This window comes from Rhinoraja longicauda, chromosome 4 (genome assembly GCF_053455715.1).
Source record: "Rhinoraja longicauda isolate Sanriku21f chromosome 4, sRhiLon1.1, whole genome shotgun sequence".
Taxonomy (NCBI): domain Eukaryota; kingdom Metazoa; phylum Chordata; class Chondrichthyes; order Rajiformes; family Arhynchobatidae; genus Rhinoraja; species Rhinoraja longicauda.
The window spans coordinates 59,927,234-59,936,126 of record NC_135956.1 but is presented as its reverse complement, the minus strand read 5'-3'; positions in this window follow the sequence as shown (position 1 = coordinate 59,936,126).

Here is an 8,893-nt window from a genome sequence, read left to right as displayed (position 1 = left end):
ACACACACACACACACACACACACATACACACACACACACACACACACACACACACACACACACACACACAGACACACACAGACACACACACATATATATATATTGAATCTTGAAAATGAAAAACTAGTGGTAGCTACCCTCACATAGCAGAATATTCTGCTAAGGGGGAACAGTGAAAGTCACATGGAAAACTCAACTGTTCCCCAAGTATTTGTGTAGATGTGTTGAATCCAATGTAGAAACCAGCATCAATCCTGATGATCCTGAGTATCTATGTGTTATTCACCAGGCTCATAAAAGCACTCAACTGTGGGAAGATGTGAACATCTGTAACTCGTGCATCAATGACTGAGTTGTTACGTACATATCTGCAACGTGAAGAGTGAATGATCCTTCAACATTCTTCACTGTTGTCCCATTTTAACTCATCAGAAAATGTCAGGCTCTCTCTCAAGAGTAATGCACACTTTTACATCGTTCTGGAAACATTTTCATTGCAAATGATTTTCAAATCTAAAATATGTTCAAATCTAAAAGTGTTAATATGACATTCTACGTAAGTTACAGTATGTGTCTGGGAATCTCTTCTGAGTTTTGACACAGCTTTTTACATCATGGGGGAGAATTACGTGAGGTGTTGAAACCTATGAAAGTTTTGAACAGAGAAGATAGAGAAAAGTCATCATCATTGATGAAATATTAGCAACTTGAGAATATATTTTTTTTAATTGTCTAAAAACCAGAGGCAAAATGTTGAATTAATGTTTAGACCCTGTTTATTGCGATCTTGAATTGACTAAAAGGGCAGTGGGACATTGAAAACGGAATTTGATAATTATAAAGCAATGATTTGCAATGCAGAAGTGAAAGAGTGAGGGAGTGGAATAAATTAGAAAGCTTTTCTTAAAACCAGCTCAGGCAGAACAGAATAAATTATCTTCTCTGTGCTGTATGAATTCACTTACTTAGCATTAACAGGACAAGCTCAGTTTTAAGATATTGTCAAAATAATCCAAGGCTTGCAATAATCTAACAAATATTAAGATGAAATTGAAAATTTACCTCAAGGATTATTAATTTCAGAAATGGTAGCCTCCACTCCTGTAATGCAATACAGGTAGTCTCTGGTAATGAATGCGTTCAGTTCCTAAAAGCTGTCCATTTACCCATTTTTTCCTAAGTCAGAAATGAATAATTTCCCCAAAACAAAGATACAAATCTATTGCCCAAGAATTTTCAAGCCTCCCTGTCCTATAATATTACTTTATTTTCTCTCATAATGCTGTCTTCCGTTTCCTTGGATTTTTCATTATACCTGTACTTCACCATACTCGTGCATATGACAATAAACATGCACAAACTTTAACTTTAGCTAGAGACTATAGCTATAACTATAGCTATCCAGATAGTGGCCTCACTAGCAATGGAGGAAGTCAAGGATAAAAAAGGTTAGTATGGCAATGGGAAGGGTTGTTAAATTGCAAATGGACTGGCAGGCCAAGGAAGATCTCTGTCTACAATAAAGAAAAATCCCCAAACACCTGTCCAACAGATCAGAACCACTCTTCAGGAGCCAGGTGTGGATTTGTCAATGACCACTGTCCGCAGATGACTTCATGAACAGAAATACAGAGGCTACACTGCAAGATGCGAACCACTGGTTAGCTGCAAAAATAGGATGGCCAGGTTACAGTTTGCCAAGAAGTACTTAAAAGAGCAACCACAGTTCTGGAAAAAGGTCTTGTGGACAGATGAGATGAAGATTAACTTATATCACAGTGATGGCAAGAGCAAAGTATGGAGGAGAGAAGGAGCTGCCCAAGATCTAAAGCATACCACCTCATCTGTGAAACACGGTGGTGAGGGTGTTATGGTCTGGACATGTACGGCTGCTGAAGGTACTGGCTCACTTATCTCCATTGATGACACAACTGCTGATGCTAGTAGCATAATGAATTCTGAAGTGTATAGATACATCCCATCTGCTCAAGTTCAAACAAACGTCTCAAAACTTATTGGCCGGTGGTTCATTCTACAGCAAGACAATGATCCCAAACATACTGCTAAAGCAACAAAGTTTTTCAAAAAATGGTCAATTCTTGAGTGGCCAAGTCACTCGATCTGAACCTAATTGAGCATGCCTTTTATATGCTGAAGAGAAAACTGAAGGGGACTAGCCCCCAAAACAAGCATAAGCTAAAGATGGCTGCAATACAGGCCTGGCAGAGCATCACCAGAGAAGATACCCAGCGATTGGTGATGTCCATGAATCACAGACTTCAAGCAGTCATTGTATACAAAGGGTATGCAACAAAATACTAAACATGACTACTTTCATTTACATGGCATTGCTGTGTCCCAAACATTATGGTGCCCTGAAATGGGGGGACTATGTATAAACACTGCTGTAATTTCTACATGGTGAAACCACATTATGGAGGGCACTGTAGTCTATGTTTGATCTCGCTGATGTAAAGGAGACTGCATCAGAAGCACTGAATGAGATGTGAAGAGGTGCATGGGAGCCTCTGTCTCTTCTGTCATTCTGAAAAAGGAATCCAATCCGAAACACCACTTGCCCATTCCCACCAATGTAGCCTGACTTGCTGAGGTATCCATATGGTATTGCTCTGCATACATTTCCTATAATTTTTAATTTATTAAATATCTTCTCTGTTCACCCTAACATTATCTATAATTAAACCAATGAATTGTATCCAATTATTAATAAAAACCACAAAACATTTTAATTTTATTTGTTAAACCAACAAAACATTTATGGGAGATTTAGTGTATAGTTGGATTTCCATAAGTCAGGTCTTTTGTTACCTGGGGAGCCACTGAATGTGGTTTTCAATCCAGGTTCAATACTTGGCAATTAAGCTGTAGACACAATGGTTTATTAAAGTTTAAGACTTTTATTTACAATTTTGTTGTTCATTATTTTAAAGGAGATGCAACCTATTTAAAGGAAACACATCAGACCCTTCAGTAATGTAACAGTTTCAAATGCTGATTTGTCCAGAATTGATTACAACTGGGACTCTCTTGCAAAGTGCCACTCAGATTTGTGATGAAAAACTGAGTTAGTGTCAATACATATTGATATAAAAACTGATTACATAGATATCTGTTGTGTGTGGTTATGTTCTATTTTGAATGAAACATCATTTACTCAAAATGCTTTCTTCTAAATTGTGCAGCTTACTTAAAATTAAATGTCTAATATATAACAATCTATAATATCAATCAATATAGTGGTTGAGATTGAACTAGCATATCTAACTTCATCATGTATTCTGAGGTAAAGAAAAATAAATTTGCTGACAGATAAAATGGAAGATGATAGGGGTGTGAAACATTGAAGGATTAGTATAATATACTCAAGCACATAAACATTTACCCATGGAAATATGAGCTTTTTACAACATCAACATAAAAAGTGAGAACTCTATGACAAATGTTGAACATCTGAAAGATGGTTTAATCTCAGTAGTGCAGTTTTTCTGAGGGTTATTGCAGTCGATGGAAAATGAAAGAAGACAGAACTGAAATCATTTCTTGGTCATTTATTGGAATTAATCGAACATAAGGGGGTAAGAAATTGGATCAGAAAGCAGTCATAAATCCCCTTGAACCTGTACCTTCATTGTCTAAAATCTTGACTTATTGTCAGTGTCAACTACAATAGTCTGCCTTTTCCACCATATGGGCTTTCATTCCTTAAATGCCAAGAAACCTATCAGTCTCAGCTTTTAATACATTCAGGACTAAGAGGAGATCTATGGCTCATCGCAGTCCGGGGATTCATAAGATTCATTGCCCTTTTATGAAATTTATTCCAATTCTTCCTTTCTCCTACACTCTCTGTGATAGATCACCTGCAATAAAGGATAACAAATTATATTTGTCTTCCCAATTGGTGACCAATTTACAGTTAACTTAATCCTTGAAAATTGAGTTGCAGGCTTTTTGTGGGCTCATAGACCAATATTCTAACCTCTGGAACTTCCTGCTGAAAATAATAATGGATGTTACATGCATCCACTCATTGTTGGCCAGACAAAATCTATGGAAATATTAATAATGGAAATATATTATTTACAATTCTGTGATTTACCTTCATTAAAAGCAATACTGTATCAAGAATAGCATTGAATTCTTGTTGAATTTTATGAAGGCAACAGAGGAGGGCTTTCTTAGAATAAAGAGGACATATTGTCTGGTGCAAATGATTACATGGCTAGAATATTTCAAATCCATTGAAGTTTTATTAATCTTCAATCAGTGGTTGTAATGATTTATCTCCAAGCCTTTCCTGACCTGGGTCTTGAGTGGAACTGAAAATAGCACAAAAATACACCACAAAAATGACAAGGGACTGCACTGCAACTTTAGATAGACACAAAATGCTGAGCAACTCAGCGGACAGGCAGCATTTCTGGAGAGAAGGAATGGGTGATGTTACAGGTCGAGACCCTTCTTCAGACTATCTGGCCAGCTTTAGGATAATTGTGGGGGCTATTATCTTCGAATGAAGATTTACACCTGACAGTTGAGTTGCTCACTCTCTGGCTTTGATTGATCTGCGAAACATGAGAACATTCCTGTAATTGAAAGACCAAAAGAACAAATTTGTGATAAAAAACATTTCCGAGGGTGGAGATAATTAACTAAAATAATTCTACTCCCAGCATTTCAAACATGAGAAATATTCAAAATATTAAATGCAAGGACAATTCTGATTTTGAAATGGCTTAATTATAGTCTATTTACAGACAACAGGAAATCACTCAATCTCCATTGCAAATATTGAAATATGAAGCAATAAATGTTTAAAAGCAATAAACTCTTCTGAAATTTAATTTGTTTACTTACATTTGTCTGTCCAAGATCTTTAATTTAAGGCATGGAAATGGGTGAACAAAAATGTAACAATCTATATCACATCAAATATTTATTCAGCCTCACAATAAAGAATTATTTTTCTATTGAAGGAAAATGATCAATATAAATTTCAAACATCTCCTGCTACATTTTATACAAGGATAACGTTTCATCAGAGTCAGCTGCAAAAATGTATTGGTATACAGAAATTAAAATATTCTTTAGATCTCTCTACAAAATCAAGATATTGCTGAAATAGAGTGAAAGAAGAGATAGATTCTACAACCAAAATAAGGTTGATAATAAATATGATTTATTATGAATGAACATCTTTATCGATTTTGGATTTATGTGGACAACTGGTTGCTTTTGTGTTGTATTGGATAATAAAGTAAGTATTTCCAAATATTTTTAGGTCAAAATACTCTGATGAAAATGACATGCATCTAACTGATTATAAACTAGTATCTCCATTTTTTGGAGAAGAAATAAGTAAATATATTGTTTTGGGGGATTTATTAGACATAACTGGTCGTAAATTATGGGATCATCTAAGCTAATTTGACAATTCAGGAAGGTAAGTCTGCAGTGCTCCAAAGTTCTGTTAATAATTGTTTAATTGATGAAGCATAGAAGAAAATACCTCAATAGTAAAAATAGGAGTTTTATCTAACATGGTGAAAACCCAGCAGAACAAAAGTCCTGCAAACTCTCAAGCCACTTTCTTTGACATAAGCCTAGCAGAAATTCTGAAGTTGAATTTGGTCTTGTTACTTGAGGCAGATTATTGATGTTGGAATTTATCCAACGATTGAGAAGTTGGAATTTATCCAATGGCTATAGTTAAGTGGTAAGACAATATAGGAGGGTTAAGGTGGGAATTAGTTCAACAGGTGAAATTGTGAACTTAGTGAAGCTGCTAACCCTTTTGGCATGGTGCCTACCCTACATGGACACTACTGTAAGTCTTATATGGATTCATAGAGTCAGAGAACAATGCAACATGGAACAACAAACTAACTTTTCAGTCCACCTTGTCAAACGAGTGGCAAACGAGTTGGAATTCTGCGCCAGTCCCATTTGCCAGGATTTGGACACTATCTGTGTCTATCCCTATCGACCCTTCCTATCCATATATCTGTCCCTGTCATGCAGCACCAGCAAATCTCCCTCCCAAGATATTAGTCCCTCTATAGTCTCTCTATAGTTCAGGTCACCTATGCTCCAGACAAATCGCAATGATCCAAAAACCTGAATTCCTGCCCCCTGCACCAACTCCACAACCTCATATTCATCTGGCCTATCCTTCTATTCCTGCTCTCACTAGCATGTGACACTGGGAGTAACATGAACAAATTCAAGGGATGGCTTAACATCTCAACTCCTGGCATCTGAAGTAGTTTACCAGCCTGTATTAACAAGTGTTAACTCAGTTGGGCAGTACGGTATATTAGGACTATTGTTTAGGGTACAGTTTTCCATTGTAGCACTACCCAAATACTGACAATAATTAAATCAAAGAGTGACGCAAAGAACTACAAATGCTGGAGCAAAACTCAAAGTGCTGGAGGAACTCAACAGGTGACATTTTGGGGTCAGGGACTCTTTTTCAGACTGATCTAATCTGTGTCGCTGAGTTCCTCCAGCAACTTTGTGTTTAGATTGTGTAAAGGGTATTGGTTTTATCTGTATTTAGCACTGGAAAGATCAGTACTTCAGGGTAAGTTGCAATACAATCATTATCAGATCACATGCCAACTGCAACATTTAATTGGCCATCACATCTGATGTGCAGCGATCACATTGAGGCGGTCATAGTGCAATGACATTTTACAGCATTGCTGAGATAAATTGAAGTTCCCCTATGCTGGCTTACATGACTCTTTGACTGTCACATAAAAGCCAGTTCTCTCCACAGCTGAGCTCTCCTATGGAATGGCAATTAAAGAGCCACTCGCCAAATAGCTGCAGTTTCAGAACATTGATTGAAAGAAAGATAGAGCATGGAAACAGGTTCCTCAGCCCACCGGGTTCGTGCCGACTATCGATCTGAAGAAGGCTCTTGACTCGACGCATCACCTATTCCTTTTCCCCAACGAATGCTGTCTGGCCCCTTGAGTTTCTCCAGCTTTTTGTGTCGGTCTCTGACTATTGATCACACTTTCACACCAGTTCTATGTAATCTCACTTTCACACCCACTCTCTACACACTAGGGAGTGGAACATGCAAACCTACTTGTCTTTGGGATGTGGGAGGAAACTGGATCACCCAGAGGAAACCCATGTGATCACGGGGAGAATGTGCAAACTCCACACAGACAGCACACAAGGTCAGGATGGCACGTCGGTTTCTGGCACTGTGAGGAGGCAGTTCCACCAGCTGTGCCATGGTGCCGCCCTTCTTGTCCTTTTAACGTACTCTGAATCATTTCATACTCTAAAGGAGCATCTGATAAACATATTGTTAACATTTAGCTGGGATGCCTCAGTTGTTGTGGTGCTGCAGCACTTACTGAGTGGAAGCTTCAGGCCTGACGTTGCAGCAAACCAATACAAGGTGAAGAATCCAGGGGAGTAAACATAAAATGGCACTGGTCCAAAGACCTAGGCCATAATATATATAGTGCCGGTGGCCATGCTCCAGCTTCTGTGATCTAGTGATCATAATATGATATGTTTTAATCTACAAATTGAGAGGGAGAAGGGAAAATCGGAACTGTCAGTATTACAGTATAGCAAAGGGGATTACAGATGCATGAGGCAGCAGCTGGCCAGATTTGACTGGAAGGAGACCCTAGCAGGGAAGACAGTGGAACAGCAATGGCAGGTTTTCCTGGGAATAATGCAGAAGTTGCAGGATCAATTCATCCCAAAGAGGAGGAAAGATTCTGAGGGAAGTAAGAGGCATCAGTGGCTGACAAGGGAAGTCAAGGACAGCATAAAAATAAAAGACAATAAGTATAACATAGCAAAGAAGAGCGGAAAGACAGAGGATTGGAACTCTTTTAAAGAGCAACTGAAGATAACCAAAAAGACAATACGGGGAGAAAAGATGAGGTACGAAGGTAAGTTAGCCAAGAATATAAAGGAGGATAGTAAAAGCTTCTTTAGGGATGTGAAGAGGAAAAAATAGTTAAGGCAAATGTGGGTCCCTTGAAGACAGAAGCAGGGGAATTTATTATGTGGAACAAGAAAATGGCAGACGAGTTAAACCAGTACTTTGGATCTGTCTTCACCAAGGAAGATACAAACAATCTCCCAGATGTTCTAGTGGCCAGAGATCCTAGGGTGATGGAGGAACTGAAGGAAATTCACATTAGGCAGGGAATGGTGTTGGGTAGACTGATGGGACTGAAGGCTGATAAATCCCCAGGGCCTGATGGTCTGCATCCCAGGAGGTGGCTCTAGAAATCATGGATGCATTGGTGATCATTTTCCAATGTTTTACAGATTCAGGATCAGTTCCTGTGGATTGCAGGGTAGATAATGTTATCCCTCTTTTTAAGAAAGGAGGGAGAGAGAAAACAGGAAATTATAGACCAGTTAGTCTGACATCAGTGGTGGGGGAGATGCTGGAGTCAATTATAAAAGACGAAATTGTGGAGCATTTGGATAGCAGTAACAGGAACGTTCCGAGTCAGCATGGATTTACGAAGGGGAAATCATGCTTGACTAATCTTCTGGAATTTTTTGAGGATGTAACTAGGAAAATTGACATGGGAGAGCTGGTGGATGTAGTATACCTTGACTTTCAGAAAGCCTTCAACAAGGTCCCACGTAGGAGATTAGTGGGCAAAATTAGACCACATGGTATTGAGGGTAGGGAACTGACATGGATAGAAAATTGGTTGGTAGACAGAAAGCAAAGAGTGGGGATAAATCGGTCCCTTTCAGAATGGCAGGCAGTGACTAGTGGGGTATCGCATGGCTCGGTGCTGGGCCCGCAGCTATTTACAATATACATTAATGACTTGGATGAAGGGAATAAAAGTAACATTAGCAAAT